Raw genomic sequence first — 17,522 nt, forward strand, 5'->3', positions numbered from 1 at the left:
TTCTGGACATGGAAACCATACATAGATTTTCAATGAAGGGGAAAGCTCTCGGACTAAATCTAACGATAAAACATCTTAAACTGTGTTCCGAAGATGAACGGAGGTCTTCCGAGTTTAGAACGACATAAGGGTGAGTCATTAATTACATTATTTTCATTTTTGGGCGAACTATCCTTATTTAGTAGTCAAGCTGTTTCCTTTGGGGGCGGAGGCGAAAACACAAGCTTATACAGTATGTAAATATACACACAGACAATGACGCCCCCCGCTGCACGCTAGAATCTCCGGAAAAACAAGCCTATTTTAACCGCAAAATGTACGCTTTTAAATATACAAAAACTGCTATCTCAAACATGGAGAGGCTTCTTCGTGATCTCAACTAACAGATTCTGCAATAAAACGAAAATCACAAATTTCGAAAAAAAAACTTTGTTTCTCATTTTCTCGAAACTTGTGCTGCCGACTTGAGTCCCTGGTTTCCGTGACGGGTCACATATTTGTATTCATTGCATTTTTTAATTATAAAGTTAAATAACAAATTTTATTATAAAAATATTAATGATTAATCGATAGTCGATCGTTAATTCTCCCGACGATCGACAAAGAAAACTTAATCGAATGCCCATCCCTAAAAGACATGCAACGGATGATTGATGGGCGGGGTCCGGGGAAACGCACAAAAAGAACAATGGAGACGGACGAGACAGGCGCGCGCTAATGCAGACCCGCATCAGTTAAAATCTTATGAAGGAAACCCCTGGCCATATTTAAAGGAACAGTATGTAGGATGCAAGAAACACAAACACAAAACTTGTGGCTAAAACTGGTACTGCAATCACACAACTGGTGGCCAATACACAAAATGACAACATAAACATCAGTTGAGGGCTGCAACTCCACTTTTTAAATGACAATATCCTGGCCGGACCACTGTTGTCAGTGAAATAAGTATTTGAAATGAAAATGGTTTCTTAATGTCTAGTGACATATCAGGGTCATTTTGTGATTAATTGATATACATTTCTTACATACTGTTCCTTTAAGCGACCACTTTCCACTGACGCGAAGCGAGTGTTTCATTCCTATGAAAGGTAGGATTCATGCTTTGAGTACGAAATTGCCGACCGGATTTTTACAGCTCATTTGCACGTCGCATTTTTAATACCATGCGCATTATCTTCCGAGGTCTAGCAGCTTCGCGTCAAGTCAAACACAACTTAAGAACGTCCTCGAGAATGCGCAGGTCATTAGACATTGGAGAGAGAGAGAGAGAGAGAGAGAGAGAGAGAGAGAGAGAGAGAGAGAATGAGAAATATGTTTGTCTGTGTTTATTTTATTCATGGCAGATTTTTAATTTCTTCGTCAGCAACCATGTTTTATATTTTCCTCTCTACAGGTTGAGTGATTGTTCTATCAGACAAGAAGGTTGTGTTGCTCTGACTTCATCTCTGAGATCAAACCCATCACACATGACACATCTGAATCTGTCTAAGGTTAATCTAAAAGATTCGGGAGTGAAGCTGATCTCTGATGTACTGAAGAATCCTGACTGTAAACTGATGTCACTCAGGTCAGAAATAAATCTCCAAAACCCTTTTTAATCATCTTCTCACTATGATTAGTGAATCATAAAATCAATATAACCCTAAAAAAGTGCAAAAATATTGGCAGATAATATAAATCGAGTAAATGTTTCAGATTGACATTACAGATGTCCGTCATTAGAGACATGAGAAGTTTTTATATAGAAAAACATTTTCTTAAACATAAAAGAACAAAATTAATATAAAACGGTGAGTCCAGTGGAAAAGTTCTTAAATGTAGGAAGATCAGGGACTTTTACTATTTATTTGTAAACATTTTTGTGGGCGGTATTTAGGTGGAATTAGAAAGACAGCAAATCACTTCACTAACGCTAGCTAAACATTATTTTTTAGTTTGTTTGCCAACACTTTACCACAAAATGCAAAGAGGGATATTTGGTTTCTGAAGGGCTTTTCAAATTTGAAATAGTTAACCATGGGTTATTCTAAATCTCAGGTATAACAGACTCCTGGTTATCTGTTTCAGTCTTCTGGAATGTCACTTTTTACTCTTATTAAGTTGTTTTCGGTTTATATTGAGCTGATCTACATTATGTTTTCTAGACTGAAATGTGTGTTATTGATCTCTAAAGGTTGAGTTCTTGTACTATCACAGCTGAAGGTTGTGCTGCTCTGGGTTCTGCTCTTATATCAAACCCATCACACCTGAGAGAACTGGAGCTGTCTGGGAATAATCTTGGAAATTCAGGAGTGAAGCTGATCTCTGATGTACTGAAGAATCCTCAATGTAAACTGAAGAAACTGAAGTAAGATTGAAAAAAACAATATTATGAAGTTTCTGTGGTTATTTGGAGAAAACTGAAAATGGGGTTGTGGTCTCCACACCCTGATCAGAGGTGTGGTTGGTGACCTTTTGTCCGGTTCAGACTACAAAATTTTCAGCCCAGTTTGGCACGATCCATTTGTCGTGGGGTGTCAGATTAGCTGTGTCCCAATTCGAAGGATGCAATCAAAAATAAGTATCTTGTTCACATTTTTAGTATTATAACTTCGGTTTTGTATTAATAATATTCTGTGTATGTTGCATATATTTCTAAGGTTGATTAATTTGTTATAATGTTGGTTAGTTAAATTTACATCAACGTGTCATATTTTCTCAAATAAGTTAATATTATTTTAGTTCCGTATTTATTTTAATAAGTCAAAAACGTCTTGGCTGTGTCCTGCTGACAGGCACAGTGGGCGCATACAGCAGGTTACGTAAATTATGGATCCTCCCTAAGGCTAGACCGTCTCATTTCAGTTTTCTGCCAGAGACACGTTTTGCTGTAGTCCAAAGTACATGTGTAAGTGCTCTATCCCCTACTTTGCATTGCATTTAAAGAAAAACATGTTTTTCATTGTAACCACATATGGCCATGTTCAACATCTTATAATGAAAGATGGGTGTTGTGTTTTGAGCTCAAACTTTACAGACACATTCTGGGGATACCAGAGACTATTTTTCTATTGCGGAAAACACCTATGTTAGAGTGTCCTTTAAATGTCCTTTAAAATAAGTCTAAATCTTAAAAGTTTCAATTCTAACTCAGACTAACAGATACCCTGACAATGTAGCAGCTGTCTAAAATTCATTCTGTTTGTGATCATTTTCCTGTCTACTTCAGTTCAGAGTCTGACTGTACAGGTAGGGTGAAGAAGCTTCATTCATCGTCTGTGTGTCTGAACTGACTGACTGAAGTTCTTGTCTCTTTTCTCTACAGCTTGTTGAATTGTCATATCAGATATGAAGGTTGTGTTGCTCTGACTTCAGCTCTGGGATCAAACCCATCACACCTGAGAGATCGTCTCGGTTACGGATGTAACCCTCGTTCCCTGAAGGAGGGAACGGAGACGTCACGTTGTGACCGACGAATTGGGAACTCGCTTAGAGAGACCAATCTGCTTCGAATACTACTAAAACGCCAATGAACTTGGCATTGAGATATTTGCATAATGCTGGCGCCGCCCCGCCAGGTGCGTATATAAGCAGCAGGTGCAAATGAGGAAATTAGCTTCTTTTTCGCTGAGAAAGCCGGAAAGTGTGACCGGCCGTAACAGCAGGTGGCAGCACCTGTGGCGACGGGACGTGACGTCTCCGTTCCCTCCTTCAGGGAACGAGGGTTACATCCGTAACCGAGACGTTCCCTTTCAGTCGGTCACTACGACGTCACGTCGTGACCGACGAATTGGGAATCCCTATCAAAACGCCACTAGGGGCTGACCTCTTCCAGTGTCTGCGTAAAGCCCTCCGGTTCCACTTAAGGATAAGGAGAATTAGGTTTTAAGGCAGAAGGCCGGGCACTAGATGTTCCTTTAACCCCACAGAAGTGCCAGCGACTGGGAAGCGCCCTACCTGAGCGGGATAGGAACGCTGCGGAAGCCACCACCCGTCTTAAGGGTTAATGGTGGGCGAAAGTCAACCGTAGTTGAGGAAAAAATGACAGCCGTGGCTGTGTAAGCAAAGCAGTGCTCTGCTAAGGGAAACGTGGGCTAGTAGGATTAACCCCACGGAAAATACTCACAAAGGAACCCGGTGGGACACAATGTGGAGCCCGAGCCAACACGTAGGTTCGCGAGGATGCAGCTAGTGAAGGCTGACAGCCAATGCTCCGCAACAAAGGCTGCCAAGGCAGCGGAGGAAGAACAATTCAAACCATTACGCATTTTTGTTCTGAAGGCCTTCCATACTGATACAGTTATGAAGCATCAGATGGAGGCTGCAAGCCGACCTGTGAGACTGTTCTCCGTGCTCCCCCTGGTGAGGAAAGAACACGAGAGGATACAGGCTCAATACGAACACTGTAAAATCTAATGAACGTATTAGGTGTCGCCCAACCAGCAGCTCTACAGATGTCTGTTAGCGAGGAACCACGAGCTAGAGCCCAAGATGAGGCAACGCTCCGTGTGGAGTGCGCTCTCAAATTAAAGGGGCAAGGAATACCCTGAAGATTATAAGCCAGGGCGATAGTATCAACTATCCAATGAGACATCCTCTGCTTAGTGACAGCTTTCCCTTTCTGCTGGCCACCATAACAAACAAAGAGCTGGTCTGAGGTCCGGAGGCTTTGCGTGCGATCCACGTAGAGTCGCAGTGCGCGTACGGGGCACAACAAAGCCATGGTTGGGTCTGCGTCCTCCGGAGGCAGCGCTTGCAAGCTCACCACTTGATCTCTGAAAGGAGTAGTGGGAACTTTGGGCACGTAACCTGGTCTGGGCCTCAATGTTACACTTGAGGCAGCAGGACCAAACTGAAGGCACGAGTCGTCAACAGAGAATGCATGTAAATCCCCTACTCTCTTCACTGAGGCCAATGCTAGCAGGGTCAGAGCTTTCATTGATAAAAGCTTCAGACTCACAGACTGCAAAGGCTCGAACGGGGGGGCCTGCAGGGCTTTCAGCACCATGGACAGGTCCCAGGGAGGAATAGAAGGAGGGCGCGAGGGGTTTAGCCTACGAGCGCCTCTTAGAAATCTAACAACCAAATCATGCTGGCCAACTGTTCTGCCGTTAACAAGTGAGTGATGAGCAGAAATAGCAGCGATATCAACTTTAATGGTGGAGGGTGACAGCCTACCGTCTAACCTATGTTGAAGATATAAAAGCACGGTGTTAATAGGGCATTCTCTGGGGTCCTCGCGTTGCGAAGAGCACCAGGTGACGAAAAGGTTCCATTTAAACGCGTAAGCCCGTCTCGTAGACGGAGCTCGTGCCGCGTTGATTGTGTTAGATACCGCTTGCGGTAAATCACTTAAACCTTGCGCGCGCTCAACGACCACACATGGAGATCCCACAGGTCGGGGCGCGGGTGCCATAATGTGCCCCCTCCTTGAGAAAGAAGGTCCTTCCTCAGGGGAATCCGCCAGGGAGGGGCTGTCGCGAGGAGCATTAACTCTGGAAACCAATTCTTGCTCGTCCAATATGGGGCGATCAGTAAAAGGTTCTCCTCGTCCTGCCTGACCTTGCACAGTGTCTGTGCGATTAAGCTCACTGGGGGGAATGCGTATTTGCGCATCCCCCGAGGCCAGCTGTGTGCCAATGCGTCCACGCCGAGGCTGCCCTCGGTTAGTGAATAAAATAGGCGACAGTGGGTATCGTCCGGCGACGCAAACAGATCTATCTGCGCACGACCGAACTTCTTCCAAATTAGCTGGACCGTCTGGGGGTGGAGTCGCCATTCGCCGGGGCGCGCCGCTCGAGAAAGCGCGTCCGCTGCTGTATTGAGCGAGCCCGGAATGTGAATGGCACGAAGGGACCTCAGATGCTTCTGACTCCAAAGGAGGAGATGACGAGCGAGATGCGACAGGTGACGGGAGCGCAAACCGCCTTGACGGTTGATATACGCAACGGTCGCAGTGTTGTCGGTGCGTACTAGTACATCCTTCCCTCGCAGCTCCGTAGCGAAGCGTACGAGTCCCAGATATACTGCCCACAACTCTCGGCAATTGATATGCCAGTGCAACTGGGGTGCTGTCCACACCCCTGAAGCTGTAAGCTCGTCGTACGTGGCACCCCAGCCCGTGTCGGACGCATCTGTGTGTACAACAGCATGCTGAGCGATCTGTCTCATGGACACACCGGACCTGAGAAACGCGGGGTCCGACCACGGGGGGAATGTTAGGCGACACGCAGGTGTAATGGTTACACGATGGATGCCGGCGCGCCACGCTCTCCTCGGGACTCGATCGTGAAGCCAACGCTGAAGCGGTCTCATATGGAGCAGTCCGAGCGGTGTCACGGCCGCTGCTGCAGCCATATGCCCCAGGAGCTTCTGAAATTGTTTCAGCGGGACCGCATTCTTCCCTCGGAATGAACCGAGGCAAGTCAGAATTGACTGGACGCGCTCTTCTGTCAAACGCGCCGATAAATCGATCGAGTCCAGTTCCATCCCGAGAAAAGAGATCCTCTGCGTGGGGCAGAGTTTGCTCTTTTCCCAGTTGACCCGAAGACCCAAACGGGCGAGATGCCGAAGCGTTAAATCTCTGTGCTCGCACAGCGTCCGTCGAGAATGCGCTATTATAAGCCAATCGTCGAGGTAAGCCAATATGCGAACGCCGCTCTCTCTGAGGGGTTTTAACGCCGCCTCCACTACTTTCGTGAACACACGGGGAGAGAGGGATAGCCCGAACGGTAAAACTTTGTACTGGTATGCCCGTCCCTCGAACGCAAACCGGAGAAACGGTCTGTGACGAGGGATTATGGACACATGAAAGTACGCGTCTTTCAGGTCTATTGCCGCAAACCAATCTTGGGGGCGAATTGAATTGAATATTTGCTTCGGTGTTATCATCCTGAAGGACCTCTTCTGCAGAGATTTGTTCAGAACGCGCAAATCCAAGATCGGTCGCAACCCACCGCCTTTTTTGGGTACTATAAAATACGGGCTGTAGAAGCCCGATCTCATCTCGGTTGGAGGGACCGGCTCGATCGCGTCCTTCGCCAACAGGACTTCGACCTCTGCACGCAGTACGTGTGCATCGGACGCTTTCACCGTGGTGAAACGAATGCCCGAGAATTTGGGTGTGTGCCGGATGAATTGAATTTCGTAACCGAGGCGAACAGTGCGTAAAACCCAACGAGACGGGCTGGGAAGCTGAAGCCACGCCCCCAGGGACCGTACGAGGGGAATTAACGGCACTGTCGGGGTACCCGCGGTGGGGCGGCTGAGCGGGACAGGTGGTACTGCCGGTACGTCTGCTGAGACAGCATAAGTATCTACAGTATGTGTGTGTGTGACACTGACCTGAGCCCACTGAGGGTGACGGTCGTCTGGTCTCCTCAGCGGAGAGCACAGACTCCGAGGAGGGTGCTGGTGGTCCCGTCTCCTCAGCGGAGAGCTGGAACTCCTCAGAACACCCGCTGGCGATAGAGGAGAGGGAGGAAGAGCATGTGAATGCCCGCTCACATCTCTCTCGATCCTCTGAAGACCTGGAGAAGGAATAGGAATGCACTCTTTTTGTGGTTTTGTGGGTGCCGGCTGAAAAGCCGGCGGAACAGAAACAAAAGGAAACCAAAGATTCTCCACCCGGCCCTCTACCGGTGGAGGGAGCGATGCCATCACCGTCTCCCGTAGAGTGATCCCATCCCAATCCAGGTCGCCCGTCTCAGGGCCGCTTCGTCTTCCGTTTACCACGGGAAGCGGGTGGGGCGGGCGGGGCGGGCTGTCGACGGCTGTTCCCCCTCCGTGGCCTGGAAGATGTTCTAGTGGGGGGGGCGGAGGCAGCCGCCGCAGGGCGCCCTCGGCGAGGAGCAGACGGGCCCGCCGGCGCTGGAGGGCGAGATGCAGGTCGCTTGCGCCGGGGCATGATCTGTGCGATCGCCTCTGTCTGCTTCTGGGCGGCGGAGAACTGCTGGGCAAAAGACTCCACCGACTCACCGAAGAGGCCAGCCTGTGACACTGGAGCGTCCAAGAACTTGTTCTTGTCCGCTTCCGACATGTCAGCCAGACATAGCCATAAGTGGCGTTCCTGGACCACCATCGTGGACATGGCACGACCAATCGCCTGCGCTGTCACCTTCGTAGCGCGAAGAGCCAGGTCAGTGGCAGCCCGGAGCTCCGAAAGGACAGGCGAGTCGTGTCCTCCCTCGTGCAGATCCCTCAAGGCTTTGGCTTGGTGAACCTGCAGCAACGCCATTGCGTGCAGGGCTGAGGCCGCCTCTCCACATGCCTGGTGGGCAGCGCCCGTTAAACCGGAGGACTGTCTGCAGGCACGAGAGGGGAGGGTTGGGCGGTCCTTCCAAGAGGGAGCGTGTGCCGGACACAGCTGCATCGCGACAGCACGCTCCACGGGAGGGATCCCCGTATAACCCTTAGCGGCTCCGCTGGTGAGGGAGGTGAGGGGGGAGGGCTGAAACGGCCGTAATCTCGTGGAAAACGGCGACTTCCAGGTTCTAGTCAGCTCCTCGTGCACCTCGGGGAAGAAAGGCACCGGTGGAGAGGGTTGTGAAACCCGGGCAGCTCCAAAGAACCAATCATCCAGGCGGGACGGTTCGGGCTGAGGGGGGGGAACCCACTCTAACCCTACGGTCTCCGCCGCTCGAGCGAGCACGGCCACCATCTCTGGATCGAACTCCGGCGTCCCAACCCGACCAGAGGGAGGAAGGGCGTCGGGGTCCACATCAGGGGGAGGAGGCCCACCCTCGGATGCTGCGGCGTCGGTGGACCCGGAGGGCGGCACGATGGATTCTAGAGACATCGTAGAACACGACGCTGAAGTCTCCATCGGCACATCAACCGGCTGTGGATGAGGAGGCTGAGAGCCTGAGGACGAATCCCCCGCTCGGCTCAGCACAGTGATGCGCAGGTCGTCTTTTGAGAGCTTCACAGCCGCACCGTGGCGGCGTTCAGCACTCGCATGACGAGGGTTGCGTTTTTCCCGGAGGAAAGACAACCGTCTGCGCAAATCCACAAGGGACATGTTCTCGCAGTGAGAACACTTACCCCCAGCGAACGCTGCCTCTGCGTGCTCGATGCCCAAACACGAAAGACAACGCTCGTGACCGTCCTTCGGACCCATGTATTTGCCGCACCCAAGATCGCACGGACGAAAAGCCATCCTGAAAAGGACGCTGATGTCCGGATATACGAGAGAGTGGCTGCCTTTAACAAGGCACAAAGCTCTCTCGTATCACTCTTTTAGGGAAATTCACTCAGATGCTTAGTTGATGAGCGCACAGGAAGGCAACGCACACACTAAACTCAAAACAAAATAAAGATGTAGAGTCGTGGAATTAAGCGAAGCGTCCGCTGTGGTACTGCTAGTCCAACCAACTTCAGCAATCGAATCCCACCAGAGTAGAGTAGCTTCTCAGTAGCAGATACTGCCGGCTTTCGAAGCGATAAAAAGCTAATTTCCTCATTTGCACCTGCTGCTTATATACGCACCTGGCGGGGCGGCGCCAGCATTATGCAAATATCTCAATGCCAAGTTCATTGGCGTTTTAGTAGTATTCGAAGCAGATTGGTCTCTCTAAGCGAGTTCCCAATTCGTCGGTCACGACGTGACGTCGTAGTGACCGACTGAAAGGGAACTAAATCTGTCTGAGAATAAACTACAAGATTCAGAAGTGAAGCTGATCTCTGATTTATTGAAAAATCCTGACTGTAAACTGAAGAAACTGGAGTAAGATTGTAATCTGGGGCCTCATTTATAATACGTTCGTATGCAAAAATCTTTGGCAAAGTCCATATTTATAAAAATACGTCTTTGATGTGGAAAAGTGCTTTGTGCCATGTCAGGGACAGCAGACATACATACTTTTGCTTGTCCGATTACTGCAGGTTTTTGGAAATATAAGTCTTTCTTGCTGCTCCTAAAGGATTTAAACATTGGTGCTTTTATATGTCAATAAAATTAATTAGGCATGGTTTAAATGCAGAAATTTGAAACTTTTTAGCTGCACAAAATTTCAAGATAATTTGCTATTCATAGATTTCACATCTATACTTGTGTTTTCTGTGTACACATTAGTTTTATAAATCACATGTACTTACTTTTGAGAAATGATTGTGAAATCAAATGTAGGCCGGTTTCTACGCAACATTTTATAAATGAGGCCCCTCATTTTACATTTTTTTGATTTCATCATTCAAAAATTAACCATGGATTTATTGTTGTAAAAGTGCAGTAACCATGTTTTTTGGTGCATTGATTACTATCAGCAAAACCATGGTTTTACTACAGTAACCAATTTTTAAATGTAGTAAAACCAAGGTTAATTTTTGTAAGAGTAAGTTACATATAAAGTAACTTAAATGTACATACATAAAACAATGAAATTATATTAGAATAAAAAAACCTGAATGTTGTTATGCCTTACGAAAGGAATCTGAAACAAATCACAATTGTTTATTTAAAGGTGCCAAAGAATGCATTGAAATAATATGTTAAATTGTTCTTTGATATTTACATAGAAGGTATGTAACTTTATCAAGTGCAATAATTATCCAGAAAGTTTTTACATGTCCATGCTCTAAGGCTCATGCCAGTAGCTCACATTAGTAAACACACCTTATGTATCACACAAAAATACAGATTTTGAGGAAAAACTAATTGGAGATTGTCAATGGACATCTCTGAGTGGTAAGTAGGGCTGCACGATAAATCGGATGTGTTTGTCAGGCGCATCTTGTCAGTAATGCCGGTTCCTTCATTGGTATTAAATCGCCATCAGCTGCTTTCAGATGGAGCCGCATTAACTGCACAGAGCCGTAGAACACGGACAATCTGGGCAATTTCGCATTAATTATCGCTGACTTATCGCCTGCGATATGTACGCGATATGGCCCAGCTTGTCAGGGAACTACGGCTCTGTGCAGTTAATGCCGCGCCATCTGAAAGCAGCTGATGGCGATTTAATACCAATCAAGGAACCGGCATTACTGACGAGATGCGCACGATATCGCATGCGAATTATCGTGCAGCCCTAGTGGTAAGGTTGTGGTTTTTTTCAGGATGGACCTGCAAAACGTAACTGTAATCTCAATAGCAGAAGTTCAGCCTAAACGCCAGTATATAGCTTTAACTAGCATGTAGCTCTAAGTCAGCAGTCACAAAAATTTAGCATTTCAACAACTTTGTACTTAATTCATGTAATTTAATGTTGGGGCATACATCTCGACTGTAATGTCACAGTCGTTTTTATGTTGAGATTGGCCTGTTTTCCAGCAGTCTTTTGCATGAACGAGGTTGACATAAAAATGAGGAAACAAATAAGTTTTGAAGCTCACAATATGTCATTACCACGTACAGAACTCTAATTAAGTATGCCTAGGTATATACAGTTTTTTATTCTATGGCACCTTTAAATTAATGATTGACTTTTAAATCTCCCTGTGTTTCAGTAAAACACAAAAACACATAAATGAAACTAAAATGAAAATGTACATAAACACTTAATGATGACAGGAATAGAAACTCAATGTAGATTTGATCTGTGTCTAAACAAACTGTTTGTCTTTTTTCTCTACAGGTTGTGTGATTGTAATATCAGAGTTGAAGGTTGTGTTGATCTGACTTCAGCTTTGAAATTAAACCCATCTCACCTGAGACATCTAAATCTCTCTGATAATAATAATCTTAAAGATTCAGGGGTGAAGCTGATCTCTGATGTACTGAAGGATTCCGACTGTAAACTAAAGATATTGAAGTAAGATTGTGATCTGATTCTTAGAAAAATGACAGGAAGAGAAACAAATTCAACTCACTGAAGATTTGATCTGTGTGTGAACAAACTGTGTGTATGTTGTTCTCTACAGGTTAAGTTCTTGTAATATCACAGAGGAAGGTTGTGTTGCTCTGACTTCAGCTATGGGATCAAACCCATCACACCTGAGAGAACTGAATCTGACTAATAATAAACTAAGAGATTCAGGAGTGAAGCTGATCTCTGATGTACTGAAGAATACTGACTGTAAACTGAAGATACTGAAGTAAGAATTAATAAAACATTCACTTTGTAATTCAACCAATGTAATGTGATGCCGCTTCACATCACCTGTGTCTGGCCAATAAAAGTTGCACTTAAACACACCAGATGGACAGACCACAGTTGACGGCTAGCTATTGTCTATGCTTCTGTGAGAGATCATAACTCTCCCATATATCAGCTGACTGCAGGGTGAAGAAGTCTTCATTCATCCTATCCGTGTATCTGAACTTAAACACTCAACTGTTTGTCTCTCTTCTCTACAGGTTGTGTGCTTGTAATATCACAGCTGAAGGTGGTGATGCTCTTTCTTCAGCTATGAAATCAAACCCATTACACCTGACACATCTGAATCTGTCTAATAATGAATTTAGAGATTTAGGAGTGAATTTGCTATCTGATGTACTGAAGAATCCTGACTGTAAACTGAAGATACTGAAGTAAGATAGTCTCAGTGTAAATGTTTCAGTACATTAGTGTCCGTATCCGTATCCATTAGTTTCCTGTATCATAATCAGTCTGTTTCATAACAATGGCTGCATTCCAAGCTAAGGCACCATATTTGTATTTTTATTCACTCAATTGCGATTTTGCACTTTCCAGAGAGAAATTAGTATGAAAATATGATTGGTTATTGCAAATGCGGTCTCTATTTATATTTCAAACATATTTTCTTACACTGTCTGAAGCCTCTCCAAAACCGTTTAGCTAAGGTGACTTCATGCACAAATGCTGTTTACGGCATCAAGTCAGCTACCCAAGCTTTCAGATGCAGCCAATCATTAATTTGGTAAATAGCTGTTTTTTAAGTAAGGGATAATGTATAGGCATTAGGCAGCAGGTTGTTTGTGAAAAAATAATCCCTGACAGTGTGATCAGGACCCGTCACATTTCAGAATGTCTTGTATCACACTAAAGGGGCTTATTTCGTGATAACAACCTGCTGGCTGTACATTTTCACACATTATACATCTTTTTACCTCAAGTAAGGTAAGGAACATTACATATTGATTTGAAATATGGTAAATGCAATGTCATATATGTTATTAAAAGACAAACTTTTAGTTATTTTTGTGTCATTTTAAACTGTACCTGTGAAAAAGATTTGCAGCCGTGTGTTATTAGTTTTGAGCGGTAGTTATTTAAAAAGAACGAACCTTGGAATGTTGTGGCTAACCAATCAGAATCAAGCATTTTAGAGTGCCGTGTGCCATATAAACTTAAATTATAATAATAAAAACAGCTGTTATCCTGGATGCTGATTGATTTATGATGCTGTGCGTCTGAACGTATGTGTATTGTTTTTCTCTACAGCTTGAGTCACTGTAATATCCCAGGTGAAGGACGTACTGTTCTGGAATCAGCACTGAGATCAAACCCATCACACCTTGCACATCTGGACCTCAGAGGAAATAAACTGAATTAATACTGTAAAGCTACTTTCTGATGTATAGTATGATAGTACAGGGTTTCCCAAACTGGAGCTCACGATGATAAATGTTATATACTTTTCTTTATTTCTACATTTATTTATGTGATAAATTTATTGTTGTGTTCTGCATTTTCTTGCATTTGCATAAATATGTTGTATTGTACATGTCAGTCAATGATGTAGCCAACCGTTCTGAAGATGTCGGCCAGAGATGAGCAGATCAAAATTTCAATCTGTAGTTCTCCAGTCAGTATTATACATTTGTATACAAATCTATTGTAGTCACATACATTATGTGTTAAAACATAAATGTTATACCTAATAATGCCAAATGGTGATGGCCAGAGCATATTAATAGTGCTTTAAGACTAGAACATAATAATAATCCCTAATGTGCTATAAAGACTCTTGCACCAGTATGAACCAAAAGATTGCCAACTTTGGCATTTTGACATTTTTTACTGTGTTTGCTCTCCCTGATCTTGTATATCTTCACAACACCACAATAAAATGTGTGTATGTAAATTGTGCAGAACTGGCACAATAGTTTTTTTATTCAGTAAGTATATTTAGGTCTTTCTTTAACATTTAGTAACCATGTTTGTTGACAAATTGATTACCGTTTGGATTACCATATTTCTACTACAAATAACACAATAATTATTATAGTGAGAAAATAGTACATTTGTGTTTAGCCTTCTTTGTGTTTTTTCCTACAAATACCATAGTTAAATTATGGTTACTGTAGTAAAACCATATTTATTTTAATGGTGTACTTTAGTGGTCAATGCCAATATTGAGCCGATACACAACATTTACTCTAGGTGTCATAAAAATGACTGATGACTTAATTTAATAAAATTTCTATTGTATTTTGTAATCTGATTTGTTGTGAGATTCATTAATGTTAGATTTCTCTCTATAATAAGTATGACAGGTAGGAACTTGGAACCATTACTTTTTAAGACCAATGCTGTTGGACCCACTCACTTTTTTTCAAATTTTGCGCATATGTCTGTTCACTTGTCAGAGTGCCGTCAGTCAAATCCATTCCACTAGAGAAATGCCATAATAAATTAAACTGTTACACATTGTAGCTACAGCCTTGACTTTCACGCTGATGCTTCCTTAAATACATTCCACTTGGCTCATTCAGGGACGGTTTCCCAGACAGGGTTTATCCTCATCCGAGACTAAAATGCATGTTTGAGCTGCCTTAATTTAAATCTAAAATTGACTTCTTGCACTGACGTATGTTAAAGGTCCTATTATTTCTGTGTTTTTAAAGCTTTGATTGTGTTTACAATGCGCAATATAACATGTGTTCACCCACAAGCGTTCCTCTGGGGCATAGTCTTCCCAGTCCACTAAGCCGCCGAGAGTCCATGATGTTGCAGACTCCATAGATGGGCTCCTCTTCCACCTGCTTTGGTACTGGTGATTTGACGGTGAAGTCAAATCGAGTGAAGAACAATGCCCAGTGGGCCTGGTGGAAGTTAAGTCTTTTAGCATCACGGAGGTACTCAAGGCTTTGGTAATCGGTGATGACCTCAAAGGAATGGTTGGCACCCTCCAGCCAATGTCTCCACTCTTCCAGGGTGAGTTTGATGGTAAGCAACTCTCGATTTCTATATCATAGTTCCGCTCCACCAGGGACAGTTTTTTGGAGAAGGCGGCACACCTTCCTCTGGTCCATCTGAACTCCATGTTGATCAATGATATTTCTGAGGAACTGTACCTAATGATGATATATCTGAGGAACAGTTCTGAGGAACTGTACAGTGGTGGTATGGTGGTATTTTCTAGGTCTAGGGTTACATGACAAGATGTTCAGAGAGGGAGGTGGAAAATATGAGGATATTGTCTATGTAGACATTTATAAACTTGTTGAGGTAGTCATGGAGGACCGCTGGCGAGTTGGAGAGTCCGAAGGGCATGACCCAGTACTCATAGTGGCTTGAGGGGGTTACGAAGGCTATCTTTCACTAGTCACCATGGCAGATACGGATCAGGTTATAGGCACTTCGCAGGACCAGCTTGGAGAAGATACGAGCCCCACACAAATGTTCTAGTGCGGCAGGAACCAAAGGAAAGGGATAGCTAAATTTTACCTTCTGGGAATTGAGATTTTGGACCACCATCCTTTTTGGCCTCGAAGAAGAAACTGGAAGCAGCAGGGGAAGTAGATGGACGAATGTACTGCGATTGTAAAGCCTCCTCCACATACTCCTCCATGGCCTTTTGTTCTGGGATGGACAGAGGGTAGATACAAACCTTGGCTAGTGTGGCTCCTAGTAGCAGGTCGATGGCACAGTCCCATGGCTGATGAGGAGGAAGTTTTGTAGCTAACTGCTTGCTATTCACATCTTGAAACGCCCGGTATTCCTGGGGTATTTCTACATGGTGTTGGACCGGAGGGCTCTCGACGGTCATGGAACAGAGAGGTAGATCAGAACTGGATTTGGGTGATGAAGAACTACGAAGAGAGGGAGACTTCAGAATGGGAAAGCCTTTGTTGTGGCCCAGTTATGTTATTGGCCTTTAAATACGGCATTCGAAGGACGCAGGCCCTAAAAAAAGAAAATTGTCAACACCAAACAGAGGAAATATGAACCAGGCGTAAGGCCTCATTTCAAAAATGATGCAGAGCAGCGCTCTCATGCGCTTATGATTTGTTGAATGATAAGATATGATCTGATTGACTAAACACGACTACCGATGTGGGAGGTGGAGCCCTGCCAAAATACACACATACACATATTGGAGGTGATTCACAGGTAATTGACAATTTACACATGATAAACTTGTACATGTTAAACTTTCAACATTTTTGTGCGTTGTCTGTGAAAAATATATTTTTTAAATATAATCATTACATGTCTTTGTGAATATTTATATGTGTGCATGTGAATTAGGTTCTATGCATGTGAAACTGGCTACGCATCTGTGCATGGTGTCTTGTGCATGAATAATTAATGACACCAAAATTGCTCCATAGTACTGACACGAAACACCAAATATTTATGTTAATAATTATTATATAATTAATTTTTAAGTTAATAGGTTGTACCTTGAGGTAGGGAGAAAAATAATAACTATGGTCGTTTAATAATTCTCTATTTATGTCATGATTTCGGTCTCATTGGCCGCTTTGTTTTTGTTTCACCATGTGTTGTGTTGTGTTTATGTTTTGACAGCTCCACGCGTGCGCGCCTTCCACCTGGTGACCTCATTATCTCTGACTCTTCTCACCGGCGTCCCACACCTGATTCTCATTTGTTTACCCATCCGGTTTGATTTAAATTCCCTTCGTTTCCCATGCTCTTTGCAAGTTCGTCTTAGTATGTTCCTGCCCGCTAGCTTGTCTAGTTCTAGTCCTGTCGTGCCTTAGTTTCTGTCTCTTGTTCTCATTTTGTATTACTCACCGTGCTCTCTGCTGCCTTTACCCCGTTAGACTCCGAGCCCTGCTGTCAGCCTCTCCCGAGTGGTGTGTCACCGTCAAGCCTCAGTGTTCTCTCTGTCTGTGGATTCTCCGAGCGCCAGTCTACCTCTTGCGCTGTCCAGCAGCAGTGCGCTTTCGGGCGCGTAATTCTGCGTAAGGCTCGGACTGCCGCTGTGCGCTGTCCAGCACAGACTCTGCTGAAGACTCTGACCGCCCCTCTCTCTCTCTGTGCCCCACCAGGATTTCTTCTCTGAGGATTTTGGATGTGTGAGTGGATGTTCTACGGCTGTGCTGTGTTTCCCACTCTGAGCCTTTCCCGAAGGGATTCCGTTGAGCCTGTCTCGCCTGAGTTGTCTCCTCCTCGCTTACATCTCCACGAACACAGAGTGTCTTCTCTTATACATATTGACTTTCATATTGGTGTCATCTCTTATACATACCTTGAATAAAACACCTCTGCGCTGGGATCCTTGTGTTTGTCGTTCCTAACAATTTAAAGTGTCCAACTACTGTAATTTAATTCTAAAATAAAAATTATAATACTCATGGATAAAAAATGTACACGCCACTGTTAAAGAAAAAAATCTTTATAGTTTATCTAAATGATAAAGTATATGTGATTTACTGTAATATTGTG

General features: G+C 44.4%; 1 pseudogene; it reads left to right on the forward strand.

Moving 5' to 3' along the window:
- LOC135771794 (uncharacterized) overlaps window positions 1–14,284 on the forward strand; it is a 39,608-nt pseudogene extending 25,324 nt beyond the window's left edge.
- Window positions 14,285–17,522: the final 3,238 nt, after the last annotated feature.

The sequence above is a fragment of the Paramisgurnus dabryanus genome, chromosome 8 (genome assembly GCF_030506205.2).
Source record: "Paramisgurnus dabryanus chromosome 8, PD_genome_1.1, whole genome shotgun sequence".
Taxonomy (NCBI): domain Eukaryota; kingdom Metazoa; phylum Chordata; class Actinopteri; order Cypriniformes; family Cobitidae; genus Paramisgurnus; species Paramisgurnus dabryanus.